At 35.6% G+C, this 25,274-nt stretch overlaps 1 protein-coding gene and 1 long non-coding RNA gene across 6 annotated transcripts in view; one reads left to right on the forward strand and one right to left on the reverse strand.

Annotated features, from left to right (window-relative positions):
- Window positions 1-25,274, reverse strand: part of LOC100643404 (calcium/calmodulin-dependent 3',5'-cyclic nucleotide phosphodiesterase 1) — a 217,247-nt gene that overhangs the window by 171,709 nt on the left and 20,264 nt on the right. The gene's annotated exons all lie outside the window — the stretch shown is intronic.
- On the forward strand, window positions 7,449-11,090 carry LOC125385321. 2 transcript variants are annotated; one of them, XR_007224422.1, is made up of 4 exons: window positions 7,449-7,704; window positions 8,443-9,040; window positions 9,128-9,447; window positions 9,536-11,090. It is a non-coding gene; the product is annotated as an uncharacterized LOC125385321 (long non-coding RNA). The 2 variants fall into 2 exon arrangements; XR_007224421.1 differs by having other exon boundaries at window positions 7,449-9,040.

Here is a 25,274-nt window from a genome sequence, read left to right on the forward strand (position 1 = left end):
GAAAGACCGGTCGTTCTAAAGTAATTTGAGAAAAGAGATTTTATGCATCTAAAAGTTTATTCCTACTGCTTAGTCCCTAGTTCACTATTGAGATTCAACCACGTCTCAATCTCCAGCATCCCCTTTCTCAGCCCACTCGGTATACTCATTTTCGTGCACCTATATCTATCTTCACTCATCCGACCCTTGAATTAAATTACACCCCGGAGGTTGGGAGACTCGAAGCCGCAACGAGGCTAAGGGTCGACCACAACGGGGACGTCGTATCGCGCCAGTTCGTTTCGTTTCGTTTCGTTTCGTCCACTGTCACCGTTTCGTTCTTCTTCCTTCGCCCCTTTACTTTTTCCTTTCCCATTTTTCTATTTCTTTTTTTCTTTCTTTCTTCTTACTTAATCCACGGACGCGATAATTTCACAACGAATGTCGATGGTCGTCCGTCGGTAGATATTTACAGAGATTGTACGGCTACGCTTCGTACATTGAAAGGATTCAGAGAAGAAGGGAATGAGTTATTTGGAGACTTGGATGTTAATTAGAATTGGGATTGCAGTTGTACTGGTGGAATTACGTCTGTTGATGTTTGTACAATATTTCAGCCGCGTAAAGTAATTCTACGAAAGATGAATGTGCAAGAGTACGAGTGTTTCAATTCGTATAATCTTTAACGAATATTGAACATGACGCATAGAAAATACAAATTTCTGTTCCTTATTTCTTTAAACCGTTATGCTATTATATTATACACAATGCGCGTAATATACGAAAGTGTATAAAATATTGCAAGCAAAGTATTCGTTATAATATTTATTTAACCTTCGTTTAGATATCATTCTCATATTTCAAGTATGGTAGATCGTTAGCCGAGTAATCATCGAAGTGCTTGCCGAATGCTCGTCTAATTATTTTTGAGCAGCATATTTACGCTTTCGTTCGAAGTCGCGAATTTAGGTCAAACAGAGTGGAGTGCATTGTACTCCTAACCCTTGCGAGGTATATTGCACGATGTTGCACTGCGGTGAAATTTCTCGTTTGGCAGTTGAACGTTTAGGTTTAAGAAAAAGAAATTTTAAGATATTCCGTTTCGTACAAACATTCGAACCAGACCATCTGTTGGTTCAAGGAGACTTAAATCCTGCGAAAGAATCGGCGAATAAATTTGTAAAAATTAATTTGCATAAGATAGTCGCGAGCTTCGTATAATATTGCCTTTATTGTAGGATTACATTTTTCCATTTTTTATGTTTATTGGTAGATGGAATATTAAACGACTGCTTGTTAATATACGGCACGCACGCAAGCCATATTAATCAACTTCATAAATTAGAAAGTAAAATTTCAATGAAATTGGGACATTATTAAAAACCACAATTCATTAATTTGAGAAGCTCGTGTTTAAATTTTAATTCGTCAGTTTTCACAGTATCTATATTTCATATATTACACGATATATTTCTACGCTCCATTGCGGTATTAAGTTCTCTTTCTTTTTCATTTTTTTGCGTCTGAAATACGGAACCGTTGAAACGAGAGAAACGCGCTTTCTAATTTGAGCTTAATTGTAGTTTTATTATTCGTTCAAAAATGCATCAGATTTATTAAATCGTTTCCGTTTCCCTGAAAAACCGACAAGCAAGCAGTTATTAAATTGTTTTCATCAAGATACTTCCGCTAATCGGACAAATCACGACGGATAATTCATAAACGGTGAAATAATAAAATACAAAAGACAAAGATTAAAAAACAAACGCAAAAATCAACGTGGCCAGTATAAAACTTGCATCGGATATTTTCATAGCGATGCAAATAATCTACAGTTTCGGTGAAAAGCCTACCCTATGTCTTAATTGAAAGTAGCAAAAATTATTCGACCAAACTGATCGTCGCAAAAAACAAATCTCACAGATTCCACAATATGCACGATGAGTAGCTGACATTTCGTGTGACCTATAAGTTCCTTCTTCAGTTCGTTTACGCGACCAGAGGATTTACATAGAAGAGCTTTGAAAGGAGGAGCAGCTCCAGGACCTTTGACTTGGCGTTTTAAATTTTCATGAATATTTGGAATTTGAATGGCTCTTTTCTCGCCTTGTTCAAAACACGTGCTATAATAAAAGTCAAAATTATCCCATGAAATCATGAAATATGGAGATAACGCGAGGCTCGCGTTCTGTTACACACAGAAATCATATGACCTGAAGTAGACTGGTACACGACATAAAGCCAACTTTTCTTGGCACACGTTCTTTCACTTAACATTTCAGGTATGAATACCTTATTGACTATCTTAGTAGTGGCGATATTTTAAACATGGTCAAAGTGTAATGACATTATTTCTATTACTAGAGATCGTAAGAAATTATTTCTATATACGCCCCCACCTGTAAGTACAGACCAACGACAGACGTAACAATTTATCATTTAAAATCTGAAATTTTCAAGTTCCGCGGAATTTTAAAAAATATATAATACAATATTCGTCTAAATTTAACGATAAGTCAGATCCTATTCACAGTCTAAACAAGATAACTTTTGAGATTAAAAATTAATGTACGAAAGGAAGAGAAGTTCTTTTCGGATAAATTTTTAAACACAGAACTTCCGGCAATGCCAGATCTCAATGTTTCTCTTAAAAGCTATTTCTCAAGCAATGCTCCCTAAGCATGAATAAATTCATTAGAAGATGAAAATACCGTAGTTGGGTCATCCAAGAAACCCATATTGCACTCATACGTATCTAGTTGTTCCTCGATTCGGACAAGTGCCAAACACAGCGAACAAACGCTGTACTTATTACACTCTGGCTGTCTTTGTTACTTATCGACGCGCATTCAGTTTGTCTGCATTTTCCACGTGACTTTCCTTCCGTCTTTCGCGAAGAAAACTGGCACAACCTGAGGAATTGTAGCGCGCAAAAACAATTGCGTCCAGCGTTCTTCTTCCATCTAATCGATAACGTATTAATGATATCGCGAAGAATTACCGGTCTTCTTCGTTTCATTTCGGTTCCGTGAGTTCTTTTCTCGTTCTTATTCCCATTGTTTCGAGATAATTGGCGGTTGAAGCTTGTCTCGGTTAAAAAATTTTGTAATGATTATACGCGCAAGAAAATCAGTGTGGAAGTATAAAGATAGAAGAGATAAAAAGCAAACATCTATTATCGCGTTGAAAGACATTAAAGTGGAAGCTGTGTAAGATGGTTGTGTTAACTACTTACTCAGAGCACAAAGGATGCAGCTGAAATTGGCTGTTCGCGTGATAGTTTACTTCGAACGAATCTACGATTTAATGGTAACGTTTCTTCTTTACAAACGAAAGGATTTTAACAAATAAGTCTTTCGCGAAACTCCCATAGCTAGATCGCAGTTGCTTGTGCGTTTATAGGAGATTTAAAAATACAAAAATGCACATAATGAGTAAAAATATTTGAAACGTTCAAAGTACTTATTGTTAGAGTAATCTTTGTAATACTCGAAACAAATATCTACTGAAATTCTGGTCTTTCAGTTTTTTTAATTGCGATTCTCTTAATTTCTCTCCCTATCAAAAATATTAGTATTTTTGTAGCTCGGAAAAAACAATTCGCGAAGGTGTGTGTATAATATAGAACGAAATAAAATCTCTCTGAACATATAACAAGCCTGCGGTTATTAAAATAATCGCTTCAGTCAATAACAACCGCGGTAACTACCAATTGCGATATTTACTCCATCGAAACACGATTCTATCCTACATATACGCAATCACCACGCAAACAACATTTCAACAACGAAATGCGATAAAATTTCTACAACCGAGCCGTGATCCTGTTTGCTTTTCCAAAACACCCGCAAACGACGTGTACCTACGTTGTTTCCTCTGCAAACGAACCGTAGTCCTACAAACAGTTACATATTACAAAGCGCGACAACTTTATATTTCGTACATTATCCAGAAAATGACGAATTCTTGTAGTAAATTGATGATTTTGCAATTTATAATGTAAAATGGAATATGAAATGAAGACGAAGAAAAGCGTGGTTAAATATTTTTATTAGATGAAAAATTAGATGAGAGTAACGATCTGCCACAGCCACAAAACACATAATCCTTTCATTTAAGAAAGAAATAAAAGTAGCAAGTTTAAACTAAACTAAAAATGCAAATATCGTTGACGCATCTGTAACTTATTGATACTTGTTACTGTCATTTTCGAAAACGAACAATTTAAGTTGCAAAATAAATTTCTTAATGGTAACGAAAAACTGTTCCCGAAAACTGCGTGTACCAATGAAAAATGATTATAAAGTCCGTGAGAAAGATTGGGAAATCAGTAAAATGACTTATCGAGGAAACGTACGCGGTGCAACGTACTTGGAAAAACTTAAAGGATCTCTCACGATAACACGTTAATTGCACTTGAAGTTTCCTCATCTCCGAGACGATGAAATCCATTAAGCCCTTGTTGTTTACATAGTAATTTTTCCTTCTTTTCGTTCTCGTTCGTTAAGGAATGACGACGCTAATAAGATAAGAAGCAGAACGAGGAAAAGGCATGGAAATGAATGGCAATAAACATCACGTAATTCCTCGAAGAGCTATAAAGCGGCTTGTTACCAGCAGATTGTTCCGCTTTTGTTCTTTTTCTAGGATTTCGTGCGTTTCTTTCCCAATCTTAATCTTATTTGCACGGACATTGTTCGAAGATAATTTCAGATTATCAAAAAAGTATCAATTATCATCGTAGTGACTAATTACTTTAAACCGAAGTGTACTTACATAATGGAAAAGATTAATTGCTTAAGGAAACCAGCGGATGAAGTAAGAAAATTATCAACCTCTTACGAATAATTGTTCTTCCGTCATTTTTATTCACATTTCTCACCGTACTTTCATTTAATTTATAATCTTTTTTTTTTTAAGAATAGTTAGTTATGAAGAGAAGTTGTCGGTTAGAATCTAAGCTAATTTTCCCTGTAATTATAATTTATAACGTTGTGAGAACTTTTTCTTATACTTATCGCCTGACAATGGAAATGAAATTTTAATATTATTATCGCAAATATTCTTAACGTGAAATAAAATTCGTGTTATTACAAATGAAAATTCGAATCCTGAAGAAACTGAAACTTCTATCTAATAATATCATATTCTTCAATCATCTGAATTCTTCAAACGATCTTAAACCATCTCGAACATTCGAATCTACTACGTTTTCTGTTGAAGAAAGGACTCATCCTGTAAGATAGATACATTGGTGAATCTTGCAACACGACGCGTTATTAATGCTATTGAAAGCTGTACAAGCTCTCGTACTTCCGTACATTCGCGATTCGTGATATCGCAACGTGATACGTTCCACGATACTGGTACATTTGATCTACAATACGCAAACAAACGTATATGACTTTCCTAGTATGCCCCTTGGCAGATACGCACCGCTCTCTCGCGTATACGCGCCATAACATACGCTATGCACCATTATATTCGATGCAAATGGGTAGAGTTTGATATTGCAGAGGTTTATGTATCCATGTGCAATTAGTATGGCGAATATCGCGTACACTCACGTACCATGTGCATTATCAACTGGATAAGCAAATTGTGTAAGTCACATGATGCACCAAATGATATTTAGTATTGCTAAGTGAACTATCATAGTGTTCGATGCTTTGGTTATTGAGTTATTCGAATATTGCTACAACGAATAAGCAAAAAGCCTTTCACGTTTTCTCGTACAATATATTTAATAATATATCTTCATTTATTTAAATATATTTTTATTATAAACGATAACTGTCAGAAATCTCCCATCTTTTAAGCTTAAAGTTAAATCATGGCTGGTAACAAATGTACTGATAATGTACATAATACGTGATTATTTCATGCGAGAATTATACTTTATAATTTGTTCGAGCTTGAAATTTACAAAGGCGATAGTAAAAGCTACTTTGAAGCAATATTATTGGACGTGCAACGAGATGTAGGCTGAGGTTGTTCCTTCTTTGTGTACGTAGGTGGTTATTCCTTGAGTGGTGACAGGAACCCTCTCAAGAATCTGATTATTGCAGCCTTGGTGTTCGCCAAGGTTTTGTAAAGAAAAGCCGAGGCGAATACTTCAAAACTTCGGAGCCCGTAAATGAGACTCGTCGTTGATGGTCGATGTGACTTTTATTAAAATTTCTCCACGACTATTGGCGCCTTTCATATTTCCCCCTTGAACGATTTTCACGTTTGATTTGGTCTCGTTCGCCACCGCTTCATCTCTATCCACGTCATTTCCCAAACGTAATTAGCAGCAATAATATTCTGTGCTATTCTGAAATTAAGAGTTTTATCAAATTGGTACGCGCGTAACTTTTTATTTTTCCGACTGTAGATTAAAATAACTAAAACGAACGGGATATCCATAGGAAATATTTATAAGAAATAACATATTTATCTACATATTTCACGATGTTTATGACATCGAATTAAGCACAGAATGTTATACAAATCTTTTGCTGGTGCAACTTAATTTTTGTAATCGTTGAATTTTTCTAATATTTTCCCAACGTAAATAGCGGTATAGATCATCATTGATGGCGATTTTTTCAAATTTCTTTCGACATTTGCTTCCATGTAATGCAAATATCGAAGGAATGTGCAACGTTAGTAGAAGCGGTAAGACATGGTCAGACGTCCAGCAGCTGATAATTTACCGACATGAACTACTGTCGAGACTCTTCAAGCACAGAAACTTTGATAGGAATACTGGCGCCAGCTAGGTAGCCAAGGAAGGAAACCTAGAGAAAATTATCGATTTTTTCTTACGAAGAAAATTATTTTCTCACCAAAGGTAACGGAAGCGTAAGATTTTATCGTAGTACGGTAAGGACTATGATTTCTTTTATAGACACGTGTATTAAACAATGTTGTACATCGACACAAAATTAATGTGTTATTAATTAACGCAAGACGTCATTTAAAAGGAATATATAAATTACAATAAATTAAACTTTATCTGAGAAAATGACAAGAAACAAGCGTTTGTATAAATGAGTCGTTCACAGACCAAAGTGATTTCTGGCTGACTATAGTTTTCAACATTTCTTAAATTTTAGTGCCAAAACACTCGATCGATGCTTATCCTATACAATTCCATAGATTTTCTCTATCTTTTGTTTCGTAGAGTTAAAGAAAATAAGCAACTGAAATACGGAAAAACGAAGTTTTATACGTAGTAGAAAAATAGTTGGTTGGCTGTGCTCGCCTCACACAGACGTTAAGGGTTTAGTACACCAAACTATTATTCACCGCACGATTTCACGTATTGCTAAACACCACTGCGTTACACGACAAATGGCAATTTACTATTCACAAGTAACAGTGAAACACTAGTCAGATATATCACTATATCTCGACCTTCGTTCGTAATTAGAGGCGAGCTTTCAGCAGAATTTCAGCTACGCGCAACAACGGTCCGCTATAAATCTAGGGAAATACACTGCCAGAGAATTTCGAACATAAAGCGAATCGGACTAAAGGTAAAGTTTCAACGAACGACGCGACGTGGCCAAGATAAGAGCGGAAACACTCGTTACCAGATCGCTATGTAAAGCGAGCTACTTCGTACAAACTATTAGATGCTTAATAGTCGTTAACGCTCAGCACCGCGGATAGCATTGTAGCAAGGAGCTTTATTCCCGTCTACTCGTCATCGTCGAACCTCGCGATTCACCTCTGCTCGTAAGTGGAATTTCGTTCAAGTGGAATTGCCATAAATTGATTAGATCGATTACGATTACGAGCGATTACGCCATACGACATTCTGTATATTTTGTTTGACTACGTGTGTAAGTTTCGGAATAGATCGCGTATAAAGTAAGGGGGACGCAGGATCAGAAAGTTTAAGAAAACTCGTCCCCAGGGATAGAATATCGAATATCAGAATGTAATTTGATTAGGAGGAAATTTAGAGCTTCTTGTAAGAAAAATTGAGAAACAGCTATAGGAAATGGGGGAAATCGTCGCAGATTTATTCGGAAGATCTTGTTTCACGTCGTGTTTGTTGATCGAATAGTTATAGTCACTTCGAGATTATCGAGTGTTTGAAATGTAAATAAAAATGGACTGAAAAGTACACTCGGAAAGAAACGAGTTTTCTTACGAGAAATGTTGTTTTTAATACATGGATTTTAAATTATTAAAAAATTATTATACAATAGGTCGAAATATTCGTAATCCGCTTCGATCCATTACAGGAACCAAAACAATAGACGAAATGATCTGTTCTTGTCGTTAATAACCATACGGTTGACGTGCAATTCTAAAATGACGTTGACAATATATCGAATTTCAAAGCTGCTCTTGTACGAAAAATAAAAAATACGATTCATATTTTTCAACCACGATCTCCATATGATATATGTATATGCATAAATCTTCAGTTAATTTCACCTATGAATTTTATCTATTAATTCACAGCAAACTTTTGGTCCAACTGTACTCACACGTTGTAGAAAATTATAATGGATAATCTATGCAGATGACTATCCAAATAGAAGAAAGCAGTGATTTCGACACATACTGCGTGTTTCATCTTTATCCAGGCTTTCTATCCTCCGACGTTCTCGATTTTCGTACGGGATCCGTCAAATCCGTCACAAATAAAAATGTATCCTGTTTATTTCTTCGAACGAAGATGGTTATTTCCATATTTCTAAGGTTCGCCGTATTATCGAACCCGTGCACGATCCATTTGTCTACTTCTTTCATTTTTCCTATTTGAACCAAGTGATGGATAATAGCAGGATGGACGACTTCCATTTGAAACGTCGTTTCTCTTGCCATTTTTCGCGCCTCTTTTTTCCTAACATTTCTTAAAACGTTATCATCGATGACAACAGCTTGCTATCTTTTTCTCCATTAATTTTCCCTAATGAAAACAAAAAATCCACGGTCTTGAATTTTTCAAATCTCTTCTAACTGACATTCTGCAAATCCTAATGACTCTCGTTGAAAAACATCGAATCGAAGACGTTGCATAACAATGGAAAAGTTTCAAAGATCGCCGTTAGTAACAGTATGTATATTAATATATTATAATCGAAGATACAGATCGTACGTTATTCAACGTCCATTTATAAATGTATCGAGGATTCTGTTTCAGTGGATAAGGATACCGGGAATAAACGTCAGACGTGTTCCTCTGTAAATACAAAAATAAATTGAGATTGCTCAATACAACAGAGCCCTACGTATCTTTATGGAAATTCTCGGGCACGAGCCTTGCGTCTAATATTGTAGAAATACCGCGTATGAAATTCTGTTGTTTCCAATGAGCAAAACCGTTCTTCAATTTATTTCCCTCCAGGCTACTGTTTTACTTTGACACTTGAACGAATTCCCATCGTCTTATTACCAAGGACAATGTATATCTCAGTTGTCGAAGCAAATTACAGTCCGTTTAAGCAACGAATACTTAAGTTGGTAATGAAGTTAAAGTCACATCCCGTGTTGTTACCGGTATATTTCTGTTTCTCGTTCTTCGAAATTACTTTAAAAAGCCATTTTCTAGGGCGGTACGAGGATTGCTTCGAAATTCCTTATTTCTCTGTAAAGTAACTCTGTGAAGTAACGATAAACGTTTGGCTGGAAGACGATGTAATTTACTTGCAAAAATAGATTCAACAATGGAAATTAGACAACGATTCTACGAAATTGGAATACCTCCTCGAAGCGAATAGAACGTTCCATGAGACGGTGGTGACGTTCGTATGCGAAGCAAGTTGATATCAAACGATCTTAACTATCCCTGGAAGCACCTGCGTTAGAAGAAGAAATGAACGTCGAAGAATAAATTGCAGTATGAAAATTGGTATCTTAATTCGAACGATCCAAAATTATATTTTCGCCGCGTTATTTCATTCTGTCGTATCGGCCATGATATCCTCCTTGTTTTATTGGCTCTGTAAAAATCTAGCGAATAGAATATTTCTCAAGATATTCGCAGAAAATCGAAGAAAAAGATCGACTCGTTAAGAGGAAATACCTTTTCTATCGCGATTGACTGTTGTTCTAAAACAACAAGATACGACGGAGATATAACGATGTATGCTATAGACAAGAGGAAAAACTGAATGATTTCATCGAATGCTTTATCTCTTTATTGGGCGTGTGACTAAGGAAAACTCGAAATTAAATATTTAGAAACTTACGAAAAATTGGACAACAGAAGATCGAAGTTTAAAGAGATTTGACATAGATGAAACAAGATTACGAGCTTTTCCCAACTACACGTTTTGATAAACGTGACGACGCAACGAGATACAGCCGCTGTCTTTAATGATCGTATCAAGCATCAAATTGCTCTGAATTAGCTCGATCATTTTACGACTGTCCATCTGGTATCCATCTTGAGATTTATTTTGTCACTTTGATCGCAGTTTCGCTGGCATCTGTCCGATACTATGTCTGTATTATAAGCGGAAGTTTACGAAAACATGCGAGTTCCGGAACATGAAAGCGAAACGAATGTTACCCGAACGATCTGATCGAACCTCCTGACGTTAATAGAGATATTAACCATAATTAGGTTCGTGCTTCGTTACACTACAGGAAGTTGCTGTAACTACTTTGGTAAAAGAGACACTGGACACGCTTTCGTTGAAAGTTTGGTTTTCATCGGCCGATAGTATCCATTAGTGGGTACAAAAGGATGCGCTACAAGTAATGGAAGTAACGTAAATTGGCTGTGTAGTAATTATTCGTCCGTAAGAAGAGGAAGTATTGGAAACTGCGTGAATGATAGGATAAGAAATTTTAGTTAACTTGTATTCTTAATTAGATAGCCATTTAATGAAAATATTAAATGAAATTGCTGGATTAATAGTTTAGATGGATATTTTAGATGCTATATGAAAAGAATTTTTAAATATCTTGGCAAAGTAATCCTTCGCTAAAAATGTTCACTAAAATGGATAAATTAATCTTCGAAGTGCTATTTTACCTATGAAATTTTAGTGTAATAAAGTAAGTATTACGAAATTGATTACAGGATTTTTAATATATCGTGGTAAAATTTTCATATAGATAGTATCTACGTATATATGTGGAAATATGATAAATATTTTCGAATTCTATCGAACTCTTTTAATAAAATCTTGAAGTTCTAAGTTAATTCTTTTATTCAGAAAGAAGATGAAAAGATTTCATGTATATATCTTAAAATCTCGAGTATATATCTTAAAAAAGCTTGTTCGATGAAAATATTTGAAATTCAGAAAATACTACGTGTTAAGATATTAAAGTACTCTTGCGATCTTAGAATATGTTTAATCATTCTCGGCTATTAAGAAAATAGTACAAGAACGTTTTATTATATCTTAATATATTCAACCAGCTCTCGAATATTCATGGATCAACTCTCAAAGCATTTAATAAACCTTCGATAAACTATTAAACCGCAAAAAGTTTGAACTTTGAACAAGATTAAATTTATTAAATATGACTTTTTATAGATCTAGTAATTGAAAAGCTGTCTACGAAAAAGTTCTATAAGATAAAATTGCATCGGAAGTTTTAGTTCTATGCAATTTTTTTAATATTAGCTACGTTCAAATTGGTAATTAATTATAAAAGAGCCAACATCAAACTAATAGTTTTTTAACCAACTTTGTCCTTTTTATTTTATCTTCTTTTGTACAAAATAAATAGAAACTTCGTAACAATTTAACTATTTCACTAGAAAATACACTTGGCGTCTACATATTTCCCATAGACTCATGTGCCGTTTTTTCAAAAAGTTTCTCGATTAATAAACTAGTAAAAGATATTCAGCCGATTTAATCTTCCTGGAAGTTCAGATCGTTCTGACAAATTCACAAAATATTCCCAAGCAAAATTCGTCTCGTTCAAATTTATTTTACACGACGTAACATCACGAGATAACTTTATTCGCGAGAACAAAGAAATCGAATTCTTTCAGATACGAACCGATATACACATTGAAAATCCGTCATGTCTTGGGGCAAGCGTGTTTTCAAGGTTTCACAAAGCGAATGAAAACTTGGATGCAGATGCATTTTGTGTTTCCACGTATCAACGTTCTTTTTTAAAAGAATGTTCACGCTTCAAAGACTTCATAAACGCAATCTTATTTCCCGAAATGTCACCGAACTTGTCAAACTTGTAGAGTTCCATCGAGACAACGTCGTAGACTTCCGATAAGAAACCGCGTCTTTCGCGTGGTTATCCGTATAACGCGGTTGTTACATAAATTCTTGCCTAGTTTACGCGTAAAATATTTTAACTATTTCGCAGAAATTCAAACATAAATCCCTCATAAATTCATCGTACTCCTTGCAACAAGTACCACTGTGTTCCATGATCCCGACTCTTCTTATTTTCTTGCTAATTAAATATTCCTATTAAAATAATAAAATTTAAATGAAATAATCAGTCAATAAATAATAAGATGATGTACAAGTACCACTGTGTTCCATGATCCCAACTCTTCTTATTTTCTTGCTAATTAAATATTCCTATTAAAATAATAAAATTTAAATGAAATAATAAGATGATGTACGGTGAGAAGAAATGTATGGCGCGCTTCATTGTGGCAGGTTCTTCCAACCTATCTTATATTATTCGTTAATTTTTCAAAGTTCCTTTGATCAAAAGATCAGAAATAATTATACGATTACACGTTTGGATATTACTTAGTCCTTTTTTATATACATTTAATGAATTTTAATTCGGTCTTGTTCGTTTTCTCTCCGAAGGTTAAATAGTTTCGTAACTTTCCGTAATAATTAAGCTACCTCTGATCACGATATTACCTTTTTTAATTTATCGAAGATGAAAGCTACTGTTATAATAGAGTATCTTTTTGCAAGCTGAAAGCCTTTGACGGAACACCGCCTTGTTCCTTATACATCTTATCCTAGTATATAAGGATATCCTTGGTTACGCGAGAATTGACTCTTTTTCTAGCACTTTGTGCGTGTAAGATGTATAATTCACGGAAGAACAACCTCAAAGAGAATCTTAGATGCGAGATAATCGTTTTAAATTTTAAATAACAGTCTTGTTATTCAACATTACATATTCCCCTTAATAAAGATCTTACTGTGCTTCCTCCTTTTGCTTCCTTACTTTCCATTTCAGTATTATAATTTTCTATTGTTCCGTAATGAATAGTCAAAGAACGCATTATGCTAGTGTTATATTTATCTAAGTATTATTTACTTTATCTGGTAAATTAAAATATACAATATGTATGTAATAAATATAGTACAAAAATACAGCATTCTTTGGAGACTCCTTTCTTTAACGTATCGATAGTTTTACCTTATAGATCATAGACGCTAAAAATAGAAATAAAGTGTGCATAAAATGTACACAACAATTTGTTTAGAATTTAACAACGCTGTTATTTAAAATATCTGAGACATAATATGGATAAATGCACGTATGTAATCGAAATATACGTATCGGGTCGTTCGAAAAGTTTCTTTCGTTTTATAAGGAAATAATGGATGCACGACATTTTTCGTTTTACATTATTTTATCGAATCACGTATGATCCATTTTGTTCTACCAAACTAAAGATCACAACGTTCGATAGATTAGGTTTCATGTTTCTATAAAAATTCGTTGTTGTAAAAGACGTGTCCATAAAAGAAAGAGACTTTCCGGACAACCTAATATGTATAATTAAAAGTCAAATACTCGTTCAACAACTGTTTCCTTTAATTCGCTAAAAAATTCCACTTTCGTCGTAGCTACAGATCTTTTAAACGTTAGAAATAGAAACGCAATACTCCTAAATTCTACATGAAAAGATTAGACGAAGTTTGAAAAGATCGACAAAAGTAATAAACATCTTCGTCTATGCAGCGTCTGAAAATTAGATCAAATTAAAATGCTAATTGAATCTTTTATACTTCTGTATGACTAAATAACGAGCACGTAGTAAGTATAAAAGAAAGGCTATCGACCTGGATTTTCCAATAGTAGCGAGACATGTGTAGATATACCTTCAACTAATTCAGAAATAAACTGTCTGAGGAAAAACGCGAATAACGACAGATACGAGCGTTTACACAAAGCGCATTTGAATTTCATATCAGATCGGTGCCGTTGAATTGTATCGAAAATTTCTTAACATTCAGATCGCTTGTTCCTTTCCCTTGAAAACGCGAATGCTCAAGTAATGCGCTTATTTTGAAATTTCGATTTGCATGATTCGTGAATATTAGTTTATTTTAATTTAGTTTCAATTGAATTGAAAGGACAGAAAAGAATCTTTCCTTTGCTAAGAGATTTAGAAAAGTTAGAGGAGATATTTAAGAGAATATTAATTATTTAAAATATAAATGCATCATAAACTATATATATATCGTGTATAGAAAAATTGAACAGAAACTTTGGGAGCGCATAATACTGGTTAAGAGCAACAAAAATGTCTCAACATGGGTTCAAAAGCCACTAGCTTTCAAATTACAAGATATTTTATCAGTAAGAACATTACCATTGCGGTGTATGTTCAATACGTCCTCCGGCATTTCTCTTATCTCTTGGCAGCAGTTTCCTCATCCAACGAAGCAACTGTTTTATTATACGTTCTACTTTTATGCGTTAAATGTCTCTTAATTCCGAAATTGATGCTTTTTCGATCGATGTTTATTCAGATTTTCTTGCTTGTTTTTCCGAGTACTAGTTCCTTTCCAACTTTTTTGCACACCCTGTATATTGTGAAATGAAGTATTTATAAATACTAAATATCATTAAACATAGCGTCATAGTGTTGAAATGCTTTTCTGTTTATCCATGAAAACGTAAGGATTCGCGCGATTCTCCTCGCAATATTTCGAGAAAACAACTTCCTGGTCCGTGAACCAACCAACCTGTACACGTGCATCGACCATCGACTGGACCAATGCAATATCGCTAATTGTGTATCGTTTCAAACATCAAATCTACTTTCTTCTATACGATATAATTGCTTCGTTATCTAGTCCATAATAACAGACGGTGTATTATCGATCTCATAATATAATTCGCCGAACTTAATAACGGAACACTGTTGTGTGGCCAACCCATCGAGAAGCGGATAGAGTTATTGTAGCACGTGGAAACCGCAATGCACGGAAGTTCGCGTGTACTTCAGCTTCCGATTAGAATGTATTATCGACTTGTAGACCAAGGACGACGACAATTTGCAGCGTATGATTGATATTATTAATGAAACGGTACCACTTCCGGCGCACGTGTTAGATTATCATTACGATAGACAGCTTGGAACTATCACCGATAACTAGCAATCTAAATTATTTGTCATTTTATCTGAGAGAGTTAACTAGAATAGAAAATTATTTGCGGATGATTCGTTTAATCCTCTCTATCGACCGATCGATATTATATTCCGTACGTTTCATAAATCGAGGTCCGCTGCTATTTTCTGTGAAATATGATTCTTACGCTTTATCGTAAAATGTGATTCTAAGATTCCAAGAAATTTTAACTAATTAGATCATCAGCTGCTGTTTGAACAGAAAGGAAATTACAAATTCGTATGGTCGAATTCATATAAAATATGAAATATCCTTTGCCTTTTCTGTTAGAGCTATCGATGATAATGTATGTCACAGGTGAACGACTGTCTCTAATTGATCGTGTCCCATAAGATACGTGTTAGAGAGATAACCCTAGGGGCTGCTACTCTAAGCAATCAATAGCGAGCTTTCACTATAGATAATTTTCATCCATTCCTATTATAGCACATCGAACTATTATAGCGAGATAATTCAATGTAACGTATTGCACGTAGGGAATTCAATGCTACGTATTCCACTTAGACGATTCAACGTGAATTGCAATTTCAGTTGCAAATTTAATCCCAATATGAAGCGATCATCCGTGTGCTATCTTTACATTTGCAATTTAATTCGAGTTTTTCAATTTTTAACGTTACAACGAACACGTTACTTCGAATATTTTACATATTTTTGCATATTATATTCCGTGTATTTTCGCTGCTTCGAGTTTCCCATAGACGCATCAAGATTCACGATCGAATTATTAATCGATAAATCGTCGCGCGAGAGTTTCCGAAACGATGAAAGTCGAAAAATCAGTCAGCTGAACGTCGATGAATTTCCGAATCGCGACCGAAGTCTCGTCTCGATAGTACGATATTCGCCATTCACGTGGGTGGAAGAACAAACGAGGAGAATAACTCGACGTACGATCAGCCACGTATGAATACGGATGGTCTGGGCCATGGGTGGTACACGGCACAAGTAATCCAATAATCGTAGAACAAAGCCGACTAGCCCTCTAAGAAGCTTAGTTTTTACACGAGGGTGCTTCCATCGCGGTAACCAGTATGCGCTTAATTGGTTTTTTTGCGCATATATTTATTAAAGGCCAACGTTGCAAATCGCGTCGTTTGTTCAACCAACGACCGTTGCAAAACACGTGGAACAGCTAATAGAAATCACTGGTGGTCACCGGTTTTTGTCGAGATCGATCGAACGCGACTGTTTCTTTTACGCCGGCACACAGTAGTGTAGACTCTCGTAAATGCACTGCTTCGCGTAATTACAAAACGAACGAGAAGCTTTCAATTTTTATACGTTGCATCGTATAGCGATATGTCGACTTTCGTGCTTCGATGTTAAAGAGATTTCGCAATGTTTTACATATGTAGAAGATTCCTCTGAGCGCCTGAATATTATTAACTACGTAGTTTGTTGTTGCTTCGTAATTGTAGAACCAGCGAGATAGAATATTTTATTACGCAAAAAAAAAAAAGAAAAAATGAATTCAGGATAGAAGAAAATGAAATTATAGAGATAACTTTCGTAAGTTTAAACGTTTGATTTTCGTATACCGCTATGGTATCTTGTAGCTCGTACCAGCGTAAGGATTGAAAATTGCAGGATGCACGGAATATGTTCGCGAGATCAAAGGCATTCGGATATAGATTCCAAGTCTTTCAGCACGCATATTCGTTTTATTAAAAAAAAAAAATCCTGTCCGCCACGGAGACTGTAACTAACGAAACGAGAGAAATTACTAGTTGAATAAAGGCTTTTTGTTCGACCTTAATTGGAAAAAGGTACGTTATATTGGTTAACGCGTGTGCTAGTACATTTAACGCCTGTGCAAGGAATTTAATGATGATTTCCGATTCTATAGACTCATCGTATATTCAATAATGTTCGTTCGTTATAATCATTGGCAAAATTTCAATGGTTGTAAGAAGATCGTGTCGTATTTAGTATCAAAATCCTATTTAATACGCGACAATATGATCGATACAAACGTAAAATTGTAAATATTATTTATAGAAAAATCAATAAGCTATCAGTTTATTAATTACGTATTAATTATTTGGTCATATTCTTTTACTTTATCTTGTCAAATTAACGTAACAATTTCTAACCGTTCTTTCTATGCCTTTCATTATCTCCTCTCGTTTACTCTTAGAAAATTATAGAAAAAATTATAGAAAAATCAATAAGCTATCAGTTTATTAATTACGTATTAATTATTTGGTCATATTCTTTTACTTTATCTTGTCAAATTAACGTAACAATTTCTAACCGTTCTTTCTATGCCTTTCATTATCTCCTCTCGTTTACTCTTTCTTTCATTATTTTCTATATCCGTACTATACATTATTTTTCGCGTTATGTAAACTAACAAGCTCATAAATATTCCCTCTCGTTCAAAAATTTCCCTTTGACCTGCAAAACACGTTAAACAATCCTTAATTAGATGCCAAAGAATGTAATATTACTGGCGATAATATGGAAACTTCGAAAATTGCAACTCATCCGGCAACTTTATGTTAACGTTCGACGCAGTTAAAGTTCAATTCGTTTCAATTAATTCGACGCGATTAAAGTGCAATTCGTTTTCACCATCGAGATTAATTGCACGCGAATATCTTCATTGCACAACGTCGACACAACTTTGACAATAACGAGCCTTCGAAAACAAGCTGTCTGTAGTTCGCCTATTTAATATTAAATCAACGGTTCGTAACGAAAGAAATGACAGGCCCGTCAATTGTACTCGCAGCGTTAACACAGCCCGTCCAGTCTTTGTAGTTTTATGTACCACGTATACGAGCAAACACGGATAGCGCATTTCAATTTCAATAGTTGGCGAAAACATTTGGTCGTGCTGCACGTTTAAGGCTGTTTGCTTTATTTCAAATAAATCCAAGAATTATATTGTTGTACAGCGGAATAGAGATTCTTTGTATTGCGTTCCGCTTGAATGTTATTGGCTTGGCAACTAAGCGGTTGCGGATTTTGTCATTAGATGGTATCGACAGAATCCGCAACCACTTAATTGCCAAGCCGATAATTAAGAGATCGAGCTAGAGATTAACGAATAAGTAAGTACGTTTCACTGTAATTCGATCACATTTGGAGAATTTCTAATTATTTTGTACTCGTTAAGGAATGAACCATGAAACAATGCGACATCATCGAAGACTGTAAGTCATAAACACGATAATAATAATTTTCATTGCTATTTACGACGAATTTAAAAGAATCGATTTTATACTGGAAACGAGGCAGACAGTGTAGAATACAATACGTTTATAGTCAACTATTATCAGTTTTGAAATTCTATTCGGGTAGAGAAGAACATCTGTGTATAAATTTCTGTATCGAGCTGTCGCCGTGCGACGAAACTAAAAGCAGAGACAGCGGGTCTTTACAATGCTGTTTCAACATCGACTGACGTTTCATAAGCTGAACTACCTGCGGAGATTGCGAGAAAATGCTTGTTTTCAGCCCGTGGTAACATATGTTTATTTATATTGCGGCTGAAAAGCTCGCGAGTCTGAATTTCCATCGCGAGTCTCGTTAGCGAAGCCGCGCTATCCGCGGCGTTATTTTTGCAAAAGGGTACTCACCGTTGTCTTAAGAAAATGCTATAACGAGCCGAGTGTGTTTAAAATGCAGGCTTTGCATCGGACGTTCGAATTGCGTTACGACGTGCTCGAACTGAAAATGTTCGAAAGCTTTCACGATTACGGATTCGAGTAAAAGGTAATTTTCTCGGAAAGCGGAACAGTTTCGTTCTCGATTTCTTCATTAAATACGAACGAAATAGTAGAGTAATCCTGTTTAGTGACTTTTTTACTCGAACTCTTCGTGTCACGTTCTAATTATCCTCGGTCAAGTAATCTCTGCACGAGACTTTTTCATCAGACCATAGAAGAAATTTGGCCGGTTTATTCGATGGCCGCGTCAAGCTTTTGTTTCCTTTCATTTCCTCCAGAATAATCTGTTTCCGTTAGGAGTCTCCTCGATAAGCAGGAAAAGTAGATAAACAAAAATTGTGCACAGCGTTGGTACTTTTTACGAGGATTGAGAGATTCCTCGAGAAAAACAATTACATACTTGCCATAAAATTTATTAACCCGACAAGAATCGTGTTTAAGCGTAATTTATGTTTCATTCTGATTCGATCGAAACCCTTTGGAAGCAAAGTATGAATTTCCAGCTGTTACGTATTCTTCGTCGCTATCAACGTACGTAAGTGTTGCACCGTCTGCATTGTAAAAATCACTTTCATCGTGTGATAATACTTTTAGATGTAGATACAGTAATGGAATGTTTGTATTTTCCATTATATTTAAGAATAGAGAAGATTTCACAGAAATCTATGAAACGAAGGTATTCATTATGAGCGGTTCCTTGGTTCTCGTGTTAATCTGCCATTCGATTCAACTGCGAACGATTCGAGCGTTCTACTGTAATTCAATCTCAGCCTGACGTGCTCGATTAGAAAATAATTGCTCGAGTTTCCACTGAATCCCGAAACCTTCGACGATGATTCTTCTCGATTTGAGTGTCGTTCGTTCCATTTCGGTTTGCTAATGAGACGACCTTGAACTCTACGCGTGAAGTTCAAGCAGAAGGATCGTTCTTCTCGCTGTAACCTCATCTCCTAATGGAGATTGACGATCGTCGTTTCGCTGCTCATTCTGTTTCGTGTCCCGAAAATTGCAGGGTCTACGTCTTTTGTCGCCGGTTAATATTTCACGCTCGGTTAAAGTACATTTTACATTCTGCGCCCTTTAATTGGCCCTTTTCCCCTTTAATAATTGGTATTCGCGCATAATAAGATACGCTTGCTAAGATTGTGCCTATAGAGTTGTAAAGTCTCGCGTATTGTGGCGATAATTGGAAAGGGAACACGTTGGTACCGCGACAAAGTTACGTCGGCATCGTTTACGGTGCGTTAAAACGTTTGTACTTTGATGAAATACAAATTTTTAGAAATACGTAGACGAACAATTTGTGATGCTACGCGTTTGCGTTGTTCCAAGTTTACGATCGTCGTTCGTTGTTGTTTCCGATTAACTGTTTGCTCGTGTTACGTTTAATTGAATGTGCCTCGTTTATCATACGTAACATGTATTTGAAAGTAACGGAATATAGATTTGCATGTGAAAATTCGAAATATAAAAGATGGAATCAGAAGCGCAGGTAATTGAATTCTAACAATTGAAGATAAAAGATAAAAGTCAGCGTTTTCACAGAGATCAATGATTTATTATTTCTATCAATTTATCAAGCGATAAATCGATCGGCATGTTTAAAGTATAACTCTTCTCGCTAATCTCGAATCTCTTAGTTTCTTAGTCTGTATACGCGAGAGATCGTTAATTGGTAATTCACGCTTGAGCCATTAATTATGGAGTTGCAAGAATCGTTAAGAAATTGAAGCATGCGATACGAAACTCTCGACAGTCGACGTCCGTGATTTCTTTCCTAGAACGAGAGCCGAAGTCTTGGAAATTCTCAACGAAAGTTGAAATTACTAGTATTCGCCGCATTCGTTGGGAAGATCACCGGTTTCCAGTTTCGTCACCGCTTTTCAATCTTCCCTGAAAATACGACCACCTGTTCTTTTATGATTGACTTATTAAAATCGATTTTTATGGTTGCATACGATGTGGATATATCGCTCGTAGCGAAGAAAGCGCTTCTTGAACTCTGAAAATTGAAATGTGAAGTTCGTATAAAGAGAAAGAAAAAACAAGAAGAGGCAGAGCAAAGCTACTTATGGATATTGTGTAAGTATCTTATGTAGCTCCCTTAGAAATGGAACAAATGAAGTCATCGATATTTATCGATATGCGGCGGTTGCGAAAGGTGTTGACACATATCCTTTCTCCTCATTTTTCTTTTTTTTTTTTTATTTTTTTGGAATATAGCAAGCGTTCGGTGTATACGCTATGTATGTACTTTATGCAATTGCTTCTCGAATGGAAAAAATGAAGTGATTGATATTTTTCGATACGTGTCTTTTTATTTTATTCTCGTTAGATTTTTTCTTCTCTTCGTGAAAAGAAAAATAATATAAAAATATAGATATTGGATATAGTTCTCTCCTAAATAGAAGAAAAAGGAAATCACTGGTATTCATTAATATGTGTTTCTAGCTTTTTATTTTTGTCAAACGTGTATTTTCACGGATATGCAATAAACAAACAAAAGGATGAAACGTTTCTTCTTAAAAGTAACGAATTTTCTGTATCAAAAGTAGATACCTTCGATTGTTTTAACGTGAAACTGAATATTTAAAGCAATGGATTGAAGATGGTAGAAACGAATTCTTTTAAATATTTTAACGCAAAGGCGAAGGTTTCGGTAGTAGAAATATTTTAAATATTCTTGTATGATCTGTCCATGTAACTGTATCATCGTCATTTTATAATTAGATTTGGGCCATCGTAAAACAGTATAAATATCACTCGTAAGTATACTCGTAATGACGAAAGAGAAGAACTTTAATTGCATTGAGCAATTAAAATTAATTAATCCCACGAGAGTGAGAATAATGTGAATCAAGAATCTTATTTCTGTCTCTTACAATGTATATTACGACTGTAATATTAATTCCTCAAAGTAAAGTCACAGTATTCCTTATCATAAATTCTACTTTTCTTTCCATAAAACGTAGAATGACGTAACGTGTACATAATCGCAAACAGAAGAAACAACTTTGGAATGCAACAGTTAATGTAACGACTAGCTGTAATCGCGTAGCAAGTTTGGGCTAATTGGAGCAAAATTTTTCGTAAAACTACAAAATACCGTAGAACGAGGTACAAGCATCGACTATTTTTTAAACTCTGATATCGATCAAAGCCTCGAACCGTTTAAAGCGATAAAATTTCAAAACTGATTAAATCGATATATTTAAAAACAAAATATAAAATACAGCATTCGTATCTACAAAATCACTCGCCAACTTTGAACTCAACAAGTTATCGATTTAACGCGACACGAACAGACCGAGCACTGCGACTTTCAAAGCATTAAATAGAATTTCACATCACAGCTTTGTCCAACGCAGGTTTTTCCGATTAAATGCCGCGCATTAGATGGCCCGCGATAACGCAGTTCACGACATACGGAAATACGACCAAACCCGACATCTTGTTTCATAGAAAATTCATTATTCTTCTTTTCTCGCGAATGATATATTTTAAATGAACTGTATTTCATTTTATTCGATATGTAAACCAAACCAATCAACCAACTCGCCGATGAAATTTTATTTCATTTCATTTAACGATTGTATGTTCAAACAATAGAACACCCATGAAAATCTATTATCCGACAAACGGTATTTGATATTTAAAAATTTCATAGATTCTCCGTGTGAACAGATACGAGACAATAACAGTTGCGTTAATAATACCGGGTTAGACGCATAAGCGATTGCGTGATAACTTCTTATCGTCGATAATTCGAAATACCCAATTACGCATTCATGCGACATATTTGTATCCAATAACTGTGAAATTATACGAACCTGCCATTGAAAACGCATGGGTCAAATGACGATTTAAATTGCTGAAATATATCGCAGGATCGTGCTTACTATTTCTGTGCATAATCCGCATGATCACTGAATTTTTACACGTCTGTATATACGAAACTATATTTCGATTTACCCTAAACGTAAAAATATTTCTAGTCTACTTACGACACAAATGTCTTTCCAGTATTTGTGACACGAATCGCGAACATCCAACTACAAAATACCCAAGCATTTGTCAAACCTCCAAGGACCTGACAACGTCAATACTTCTAGAAACTTTTCATCTTTAAAACGCTCACGATTCATCAACGTAAAACCCGGAAAACTGATTATTCCAGAAGACTTCGAACGTTCACTCGCATATTCGCCGTGACAGATTCGCGTCAAACGTTTGGCCAGTTGTCCGGATCGAACACTATCACAGTATCATGACTTGTCACTTCGATTCAATCTTAAAAAGAAGTTATCGATCTTACTTTTCGTATCGCTATCCAGTAGCCCCGATTCCCCCCGTTGGCGCGACGCTCTATTTTTATTGTTAACGCTCTCCTCGCAATCTTTTCTGTCCTGCGCTCGGCCCTCCCGGCGGTATTCACCTCGATTCATCCTATTCGTCTCGCCTCATCGACAAACCTCGCGCTACTCAGATATCGAATGCAATTTCACGTCCAACCAAAACCACGGACCTTCCTATTGCTACGAAGAAATCGCATCTGCAGAGACTCTAAAGGGGCTCGTGAAAGTATTCGAACGCTTTTGGACATCTTTTACGAATAAATTGTCTCTGTTGCGTTGCAAACACTTTGGATTTTATTAGCATAACGCGTTAGCACTGTAACGATAACCGGCTATATTGGCTACCATGATATTATATCGAAAGAAAGCCGAAAATACGAGAACATAGAGTACAAAGGTAGATGAGGAAGGTAAATAAGAAAAGAGAGAAGGAAAATGTTTAAAATTGGTACTTGAAGGTATAAGTACAAGTAAAAGTTGAATTATCGTTGTTAGTTACAAAACATAGTTCAATTACATTTTTTCTATACTAAACGCTCGTCTATTGTGTCGTATTAAATTAAGACGTTCGTCACGTTCGCTGTCCTCCTGATTTCCGTGAACAAAAAGCTACGCTGCTGAGATTCTGCGATCGTCATCTAGATGCGAATAGGTATACTCTCGGATTTGATCGAGTTTTTCCTAAAGTAATGGAGCTTTCAAAAGTTTTCAACTATAACTCTTCGAGTTCTACGTAAATCTATTACCGGGACACATTCGAACCGTAATATCGAAAATGACTCAATCGCAGTTTCTTCGGAATATTCGAGGGTTTCTATTCTACGATCGATCGAATCTTTCGTTTAGCGTAATTCGTAAGGCTCGGTATTGGAAGATCGCCGACATTTCTTGGACACTAATATATTACCACTGACGACTATTCGAAAACTATAATCGATCTACAGTAGCGGATTAGTAATTGAAGATCACGTTTCGACAAATGATAATCTTCTCAACAGCCTAAATTCAAACTTACAACGATCTAACTTGAAACGCAACAACACTCGAGAGAGCCGAACAAAACCATGCAATAATCCTCCGTACGTCTTTCTACAATCGGAAACACCTCTCCAGTCTGGAAACCTCTTTACGTAACGTTAACCACTTGTCTTTTCCCTTGCAGGATTTTCTCCATTTTACCTCGAGAACGAAATTATTCGCTTTTCTCTTTCCGCGTTTTTTCCTCGCGACTACCAATCACAGAATCTCCAGCGACCTGTCAAAGCTAAAACCACCCCACCCCCCTTCGTGCAGTCGGAAGAAATTGCTATTTGAGTATTTGTTGGGTGTTCGTTTAAAATTCCCACGAGTCGTGGGCCAAATTACGTTCAGGTTTTGCTATAATTTACAAAATTGTAAAAAGAGAAATAAAAATTCAGCATCTCCGTGCACTCAAAAGAAATTGCCATTTGAGTATTTGTTGGGCGTTCGCTTAAAATTGCCACGAGTTGTGGGCCGAGTTATCTTCAGATTTTACTATAATTTAAAAAATAATGAAAACAGAAATAAAAATGCACCCTCTTCGTGGCGTCAAAAGAAATTGTCATTTGAGTATTTGTTGGGTGTTCGTTTGAAATTGCCTCGAGTCGCGAGAGGAGTTATCTTCACGTCTTACTATAACTTAAAAAATAATGAAAACAGAAATAAAAATCCACCCTCTTCGTGGCGTCGAAAGAAATTGTCATTTGAGTATTTATTGGGGGTTCGTTTAAAATTGCCTCGAGTTGTGGGCCAAATTACGTTCAGGTTTTGCTATAATTTACAAAATTGTAAAAAGAGAAATAAAAATTCTGCATCTCCGTGCACTCGAAAGAAATTGCCATTTGAGTATTTGTTGGGGATTCGTTTAAAATTGCCTCGAGTTGTGGACCGAGTTATCTTCAGGTTTT

This window comes from Bombus terrestris, chromosome 6, assembly GCF_910591885.1.
Source record: "Bombus terrestris chromosome 6, iyBomTerr1.2, whole genome shotgun sequence".
NCBI lineage: Eukaryota > Metazoa > Arthropoda > Insecta > Hymenoptera > Apidae > Bombus > Bombus terrestris.